Source organism: Pinus tabuliformis, chromosome 4_2 (assembly GCF_031772625.1).
Source record: "Pinus tabuliformis cultivar Carrire ecotype Pingquan chromosome 4_2, CPIR1, whole genome shotgun sequence".
Classification (NCBI taxonomy): Eukaryota; Viridiplantae; Streptophyta; class Pinopsida; order Pinales; family Pinaceae; genus Pinus; species Pinus tabuliformis.
This window is the reverse complement of record NC_142304.1, coordinates 378,739,110-378,748,811: the sequence shown is the minus strand read 5'-3', so window position 1 is coordinate 378,748,811 and position 9,702 is coordinate 378,739,110.

Genomic DNA, 9,702 nt, shown 5'->3' with positions numbered 1-9,702 from the left:
TCATGGCCTAGGGCAACCCCTCCTTCCAGACCTGGTCCTAAAATTTAAAAAACAGTGTTTTATCCCCTATACGCGACATTGCCCTGAGTTAAACGCGTGTACACGCGGGTCTGTGTATACCCAACCCGCGTGTATGTATTAAAACACTTAAAAAAATAAATAATTCCTTATTTTCGGGTGGAGATCACGGGTTTTACCTGCTGATCACCTGTTAGTGCCCGTGGCCCAACTGTTCCCAACCAACTCCTAACTAAAAAACTACTTTGGAGATGGTATAAAAAGACATCAAAGGGAAGGCCTAAGGGAGAGAGAAAAGAGAGCAAGATTATTATGCTGAGATTTTCCCCTTAGACCAGGTCTGAAGTCCTTGGTGCCTTCTGCACTTCCCCCATTTTGCATAGGAAACCCTTGTTTCCATGTGTAGTGGTGATCATTCATCCTTTATATCACCATTGAGTAAGACTTGGAAGGAGCTCTTGTTGGAGGCTTGAGGCTGGAACGAATCCGGGAGGAAGCTTTGCTTGGAGCCTGCTGAAGGTGTTTCAGGTGAAATCTTTCCGTTATATGTACTTTACTTGCCTTTATATAAAGAAACACGTCTTGGTCCCCGAAACAATCTTTCTTTATGCTTATGAGATTCTTGTCTTGAATTCTTATGCAAGTAGTTACTTAAAGATTTTTATAACTAACTTTATAGCATGAAGATGGTTTATGTATAAGTATTTGTCCATGTACTGTTGTGTTCTTTGATTGGTTTGTTTTATAGGTCAAAGGAGAAGAAGGGAACTCCAAGAAGGGTTTGGACCCTAAAGGCCTTCTCGAACGTAGGACCTTAGGTACGTACCCTCAACATTAGAATTTGCTTACAGTAAAGATAATGGCTGTGTGTGTGTTTCTTTGAATAAGTAATTTTCAGTCTGGTAGAGTCTTAACCCAAAGGACCCTAGGGGAACTTTCCCCTCAACCAGAATTGGCGACTCCGCTGGGGAACAACACTCTTGTTGTTCCTAGTTTGGGTAGTCTTCAAGCCAATCAAGGCTCAGCCCCTCTATTTGCTGGCTCTGACTGTCTGATCTGTTCTTGAACTCTAAGCTTTTCCAGTTTTTTCAGTCTGTGTTTTTTTATTTTTCTTGAAAATCTTCAGATACGCTGTTTTTCTGGATTACAGAAGCGTATATACGCAAGTTGAACTAAGTGAACCCGCGTATACGCAGGTTTCCTCAGTTACAGTCGCGTGTACACACATTCTGCACATCACTGCAGGCGCGTATATTACATAATTTTCAGGATTTATAAATTTTCTTTTTGCTGAATGTCTGTCTGGTGGTTTGGGTCAGTTTGAAGCAGTCATTTTCCAATAATAGTCCTTTTTTTAATAGGGGGAATCTTGTTCTGAACTCTCTCTAGTTATAAGGAGTATTAGTCTTGTTTTCGTTGATTGCAAGCGTCATTGTTTTTTGACATACAAGATTTCTGGTTAAGAATCTTGACTGCTCTGTTTTGGCAGAGTAGGAAGATTGGATTCAATCTTTGTGTTCATTTTGTTTTGGTGACCCTTTTTGTTTGCTTAACGAAACCATTTTTGTGACCATTTTCTCCTTAGTTTTGGGAAATTTGTTTGTTACCATTTTCTTGAAACTTGTCTTTTGATCTTTTAGACTTTCATTGCTGCTTTTGATTGTCATGAGCGATTTCAAACGCATTTATTTTTGTTGGGTTTTCATCATTTGAAAGGTGTCAATTCACAAAAGTGTTTGGTTGCCTATTCATCAATCATTGGTGTCAGTATTTTTGAGAGCATTCTTTGAAAAAGACTTCTTGGCTTCATTGAAAGAAAATCTTTTGAAAGTTTTGAGTTTCGCTTTCTTAAACTTGCTTTTCATTTGATTTCCTTTTTTGCGAAGTGAAAGTGCTTTGTGTTTATCTTAGAACTTGTTTTTATTGTTTGGACGAAATGATTGGTAACACATCATCTTCTATCTAAGCATTTTAGTGGCAAGACAAATTTGATAAGGCAGCAACTTTCCTTCTTTGTTTTTAGAGTAGTCTTTAAATCTTACATCCACATATAGTTCTTGCATTAGGATATATTTGCATCTCTTTTTAGGCATATATAGTTTTGTTAGTTTTTGTGAGTGTGGAGTCTGAAAAGAAAAGGAAAATTTGTTTATATTAGAAGTACCTCTGAACCTCATAGAAATTGCTCTTCATTGAAAACAAAAAGTGCATGTGCATGTAGCTAAGTTTTATTAATTTCTTTTGCGTCTATAAAAACACCACAAGTTTCATCTCCATTACCCTGTGACTTAAAGAACAGCCTAATAAAATCAAGCGCTAATTAAAATCCACTAGAACTTTTTGTTTTAGTCAGTTACACCAACAAGTTTAGGATTTTAGGGCCTTGGATTAGGCGAGTGGAGAGTTAACTCTCCAAGGCCACATAAAACGTCAAACATAAGAGTCTGAATAACGAGAGAAAATCCAATAGCGTTAGGAAGACCAGGAAAGCTCCGGATCTGGGAGTTAAGCACGAGGGTCTGTGAAGACAGGGAAGAGAGATACCCCCTCTCCTACTTGTTTGAACTTACCTCACGACTGTTCCGCCTGGCTTCTGCGACGAGTTGGTACCCATAGTTGCCTCTCCTAGGGATCTACATAGGTGGCTGCGGAGGGGAATCCCGTGGCACCTGAGGTTGACGTTGTATCACTCTTGACAGTACTACTGGAGGGCACCCTTGCGAAGCTTGGGGGCTTGCACCGGCGCAGGCTGTTGTTAGGAGGTCAGTGTAACTTCCTCTGATACCTTCGCTGATAGGACTGGGCCCTCATCATCCCAGACTATCTTCGGAAGGCCCCTTGATTCACTTTCTCATATTTTGGTGTCCGGTCCTAATCACCCGGAGCGGAAATACGTGGAAGTTGTTTGACTGGCTGTATCTTTAGGGACTTTATAGTGTGTGCTCTGTGCTCTTAGTTGGCCTAGCTTTCAATTTTTTGAGTCTTTAGTTAGATCATAACAAAAAATTCAAAGTGGCTGACCGATCTCCTAGATGGTCTCGAAGACTTCGTGGTCTTTCACTGCCAAGTTTAGAGCCTTCTCCGAGAAGGCGCAGAGGGAGTACCACCGGTGGGCTTCGTCCTACGCCGGTTGACGCATCAGAGATTGATCCTCCTAGCGGAGGCATTATTTCCCAAGCAAGGCCTGGTACTTCTGAACAAGAGAGGGATAATCCAGTCCTTTCTCGAGTTCTTTTTCAAGCGGAGAATAACGTAGAGGTAGAAGAATTCTCAGAGTCGTTAGGGGCTCCGAATTCTCCCCTACCATTTAGTCATCCAGACGTATTGCAATACGTTGGGACTCCGTCACATAGACCATCAAGTCCAGGTTACGCTACGCGCTTACCATTCATGACCACTACTGGAAGCATGGCTTCTACAAGTGCTACGACTATGCAAACCCCAACATCAGTGCAAGGGGGAGGAACTATTTCCATCCCCTCCACTTCCTTGTTTGGATCTTTTGCGAGCACATCTCTACTTGGGTCTACCTCCATTCCGTCTACGAGTGGAAATGCCCAAACCAATGCTTTTGGTACTGGACTCTTCCCTTTTGGCACCCAATCACAGGGTATTCCATCGGTTCCGTTTAGTGCCGCTACGTCCATGATGGGCGGATCGGCTTCATTCCAGGGTTTTCCTTTCGGAAGTGGTCATATACCACATTCCAACCCGACGGTAGGATCCATGCCTTTTTCTTCAGTAGGACAAAGCAACAATCCTTTCCAAGGTTGGAATAACCCTGGGGTTAGTAGCGCGGGAACTGGGAATCCGTTTAGCGGCCAACAAGGGAATAGGCCGTACTCCACGGTTAGCATGTTTCAAAGCATTCCTCCCCTTGCTTCGGCTTGGAACCCATATCAGGGGTTATCAACTCCTTACCATTCTTTAGGAGGAAACTTTGCGGGTTATGGAGGTTATACGGCAGGAGTTGGTCAAACTCCGAATTTTGCTGGACCACAAGGCTTGCCTTTTGGTTTAGCCGGTTCTACTGGTCACTTCGGGCAGCCTGGTGCCTCCCAAATTCCAGGACAATCTTTTCAGAGCTTTGGGAGTTCTGCCCAGTCTGGGTGGAATCCCCTAGGTCACCTAGGCTTCCGTTTCTGGCAACGTTAAACTTGCCAGATCTCACAAAGTTAACAAATGACCCAATCAGGTATAATCCGGCCTGGCCTCTGGTCCCAACCAAACTCCCTTCGGACATTCCAAAATTCGAAGGGAAGAGTGGTGAGGACCCAGGCGACCACGTAACCACGTTCCATCTGTGGTGCTCATCCAACTCCCTCATCGATGATTCGATTAGGTTGAGACTCTTTCAGCGCACCTTGACTGGTAATGCGGCCAAGTGGTATATAGAGTTGCCAGGGGGCAGCTTTACATCGTTCGCCGACTTAGCCAATATTTTCTTAAATCACTTCCAGTTGCCTGTCCGCTATGATGCCAGAACTGAACTTCTGGCCACCTTTCGTCAGGATAAGGCTACTCATATTTTCGATCACATTCAGGAATGGAGACGGAGAAAGAGGCTCATTAAAGCCGAAATTCCCCCAGAATACCGTCTCGAGTGGTTTTTGAAGTCTTTACAACCTGAGATCTCCAAGGATGTCTCCATGTCTGGGGTCTATTCTGAGGAGCAAGCCATTTTTAGGGCCCAGCAATTAGAATTGATCTACTCTCAGTCTGGGATCCTACAAAAGTACTTTCCAGATGCTCCTGGATCTAAGGTTGATTTAGCTAAGCCGAAGCCAGGTCCGCACGCGGACGGTATCGTTGGGTCAGTAGACACAACTACAGTGAACTTGTTGAATCAATTGCAGCAGTTGTCTTTGCAAACTGCTTCTAACAACCAAGTCACATTGTCTAATCCTCCCGCTTCCCAAACTTCTTCAATTAATGCCGTCCAATCCGATAACCCCAAAGGAAATCAAAATTCCAATGGGAAAAAGAAAGGACGTGGTAAGAAGAAGAACTCGGATGGGAAGCCCGATGCAAATAAATCCGGTAACAACGCTGGTGGTGGTAAAGGTGAGTCGAGAAAGAAAGTTAAGTTTCCTTGCAAGTTATGCAAAGGAGACCATCTAACTCATCTTTGCCCTAGGATTGAAGATGCTCAACGCTTGTTAGGACAGCAAGGGACTTCTAGTTCGCAAGCTGTGTTAACTAACCCGTTTCCCCAAGGGCAGCAACTTCTTGCTGGCGCGAGTTCGAATCCTGGGACCTCCTCAGGGGGCAACCAGGAAGGGGAAAAAGCATCAAATGTTTTTATGATGGGTTCAAATGTCCATGTGACTACTCGGTCACGTGATTATGGTGAAGCCGAAACATCTAAGGATAAAACTGTTCCCGGAGGTACTGACCTTCATATTGAGCTACCCCTGTTGAGACTATACCTCGGATACCGAAAGGTTCCGCCAAACGCGCGACGATTAACCCTAATGCTAGGGCCGCCCAGAATTACTCCATTGTGGAGGATCTGGCTCAAAGCCCGTGTGCTATGTCCGCTTTAGAGGTTCTCCAGTCGTGTCCGGCTCAGAGAAGTGCTTTACTCTCCGCAATTGGAGCAGTTGATCCGGCTAATTCTTTAGTGCTCACTTTTGACATGTTAAATGTCAAAAAGCGACTCCCTCATCATATGGCTTTTCAGATAAAGTCTACATACCGGAAAATCAATATTTTTCGCACCGTTATAGATGAAGGAGCTTCCACATGTGTCATGTCGATGTCATGTTGGAAGGCTATTGGCTCACCTTCGGCTGTTCCTTCACCAACCGTCTTAACTGCATTTGATGGTCATTCTCACAAGCCGCATGGGATTATCCCGACCTTTCCTATATGTGTTGGAGGGAAGGTTGTTAATATCGAAGTTGAAGTTGTAGATGCTAACCTAGACTATAATCTCCTATTAGGAAGGAACTGGGTATATGAAATGGAAGCCGTCGTATCGACTCTGTTTCGTGTCATTTGCTTTCCTCATGAGGGGAAAATTGTTAAGGTTGATCAATTGGACTATTCCCCAATCGATCCTCAAGCAAGCTCCGACTCTACTGTTCCTTTGGTGGATAACCCTCGCCCGCCTACTGAGAATTTAGGAGTAGGGATGTATTCCTCATTGATGGGTACGTTTGATCTTCCCTCTCCTTTTGAAAAAATCAATGCTATTTCATCATCCAAGGAGTCTCCTCGAGAAGAGTTCTTCCGAACTCATTATTTTTCCGACCCTTGGACCTTGCCTTCACCTACGACCACATTAGTTGAAGGACAAGTAAATGGAATGGCGTTTCCTATATCTGCAGCTGAGCTTAGATATCAGTCTATCGTAGACTCTGCAGATAACCATTCCACTCCTTTTTCTGAAGAAGAGTTGGATGGTCATGTGGCCCCAGCCTGGAGCCTAGACTCTATCTCTACCTTGGATTGCTTGGATTCAATTTTACCTTCTGAAGAAGCAATCCTTGAAGCAATGATGGGTATAGATCAACCATGGGAAGACTTACACCATCGTTCGTACTTTCTTCCTCCTTTGCAGGAAGTGGAATCTAGGTTTTCCGAGCTCTGTACTAGTGATGTTGATATGGTGTCGAACCCTTTGGCTCCAACACACATTCGCGCCGAAGGTAATATGTCGGTAATTTCAAAAACGATACCTATCAACATCTCTAGGGACCCTAACATCATTGAGAATATCTTCATCGGGATCGAGTGTTCCCCTGAAGAAATTCAAATCTACACCGACCTCTTTAAGGAATATCGTGACGTATTTGCTTGGTCTTATGAAGAAATGCCTGGCATTGATCCTTCTATAGTTCAACATGAGATCAAGACATATGAAAACGCGAAACCTGTTCGTCAAAGACTTCGTCCGGTTAACCCTAGAAAAGCAGCAGCTATCAAAGCTGAAGTCCAGAAGCTGCTAAAGGTGGGTTTTATATACCCTGTTCCTCTTACCGATTGGGTTTCTAATCCAGTCCCCGTAGATAAAAAGCAAGGAACAATCCGTGTATGCATCGATTTTAGGGATCTAAATAAGGCTTGTCCAAAAGACAATTACCCCACGCCATTTATTGATCAAATTATTGATGAGTGTGCGGGTAATGAGATTTTCTCCTTCATGGATGGTTTTTCAGGTTATAATCAAATCTCTATCCGTCCTGAGGATCAGCATAAGACAGCCTTCATATGTCCCTGGGGTACCTTTTCATATCGAAAGATGCCTTTTGGTCTTAAAAATGCTGGAGCCATGTTTCAGCGGGCCATGTCATACGCTTTCCACGACGTCAAACATGTCATCGAGGCATACTTAGATGATCTCGCTGCTCGTTCTCGAAAGAGAATAGATCACCCTAGTCATCTTCGATTAGTCTTTGAGCAATGTCGTTTTTATAAAATCCGGTTGAATCCCAACAAGTGCGTTTTCGCGGTTACATCCGGTCGGCTGTTAGGGTTTATTGTGTCCAATGAAGGGATTCAGGTTGATCCCTTCAAGGTTGAGGCAATAATTCAGTTGCCTCCCCCGTCTTCACTTCGGTAACTTCAAAGTCTTCAAGGGAAGGCTAACTTCTTAAGACGGTTTATAGCAAAATTCGCCGAGATCACTAAAGGGTTCATGCGTCTACTACGGAAAGGAGTTCCATTTATATGGGATGACTTCGCGCAGCAGTCGTTTGATGCTTTGAAAAAAGCATTAGTCTCTGCCCCGCTTTTGAGTCCACCGGATTATGGTAGAGACTTCCTTTTATATCTCGCTGCGGCAGAATCAACCATTGGTATGGTTCTAGTTCAGGAGGACGATGCTCTCGCCGAGCACGTCATTTATTATTTGAGCTGAGGCTTAATAGGCCCTGAGCTTCGCTATTCTCCAGTTGAGAAGTTGGCCTTGGCAGCTGTCCATGCTGTCCAACGACTCCGTCATTATATTTTGCTACGTAAAACTTTTGTCTTAGCGACAGTCAATCCATTTCAATTTGTCCTCAGTAGGCGAGTGATTAGGGGCAAATATAATAGATGGATAGTCATTTTGCAAGAATTCGATCTCGAGTTCTTGTCTGCCAAATCTAAGAAATCCATGGTTTTTGCGGAACTTATCTCGGAGCTACCTTGCGGAGATGATATTGTTTATGAGGAAAGTTTACCCGACGAACATATATTCCTCATCTCTGCACAAGACCCTTGGTATGGAGATATCATTGTTTATCTCCAGACTTCGAAGTGCCCCTCTACTTTCTCCAAGGATGAACGTCGCAAATTACGTCACCTGGCAAAAAACTATGTTATTGTTGGTGACACATTATATCGTCGAGGGGTTGACTCAATCCTCCGGCGTTGTTTAACCTTAGAGGAAGCAGAGTCCGTGCTCAATGATTGCCACAGTGGAGCTTGTGGTGGTCATCTATCAGGGCTTGCTACAGCCCAACGCATCTTACGTGCCGGCTATTTTTGGCCTTCACTTTTTAAGGACTGTGTGGAAGCAGTCAAACGCTGCCACCCATGTCAAATTTTTACTCGCAAGATGCGTGCGCATCCAGCTCCTCTTTTCCCCGTTGTCACTATCGGTCCCTTTACTAAGTGGGGCATTGACTTTACGACTTGTAATCCGCCTTCAGCGGCGAATCACAAGTACATTATCGTGGCTGTAGACTACTTCACGAAGTGGGCTGAGGCCATGCCTACTTATAAGAACGATAGTGACACGGCAACTTTGTTTCTTTTCAATCAGATCATCTCAAGATTCGGTATCCCAAAGGAGATTGTCACTGACCATGGCAGTCATTTCCAGAACCAAATGATGTCTGAATTGGCTCGTAAATTAGGCTTCCGTTAGGAGCATTCGTCCCCTTATTATCCTCATGCCAATGGGCAGGTCGAGGCAGTTAACAAAACTCTTAAGACGATACTCCAACGGACAATCGATAAAAATCGATCCAATTGGCACATTATGTTGTATCCGGCTCTATGGGCATACCGAACCTCCATCAAAACAGCTACTGGTTTTACACCTTTTCAGTTGGTTTATGGGATGGAATCCATTTTCCCGGTTGAATGTGAAATTCCATCTCTTAAGTTGGCTGTCGAACTCCTTCCAGAGACTTCGAGTCTCGAAGAGCGCCTAGTTCACTTGGAATGTCTCGATGAGCAGCGTCGAGACGCCGCCACGATGAATGAGGTTCATAAGAAAAGGGTTAAAACGCAGTATGATAAGTCTGTCCGTCCTCGAGTCTTTTCTGAAGGTGACCTTGTCTTGGTCTACGACCAAGATAAAGACACCTTGGGGGCAGGCAAATTTAGGCCTATGTGGTACGGTCCTTTCATTGTTAAACGAGTTTTAGAAAAAGGGTCGTATGAGTTAATCGACTTTGAAGGGAACAAGCTGGCGGAGCCCCGAAATGGGCTCTACCTAAAGAAGTACTTTGCTTAGTTCAGGCTGGGCAATGAATTCTTTGTACTTTATGTATATATTTATACATATATCGTCGAGCGTTTTCTGATATCAGTGCTTTTGGGTCTGCTGTGGCAGGTGCTGATGGATGATTTGGTCTATTTTGGGTTCGCCGATGGTGCTAGTCGACACACCCGGAATCTTGCTTCCGCAGCTTGGGTACTTTATTATCCAACTGGTCAATTGATGGTATCGAGAGGCGTGTGTATCGG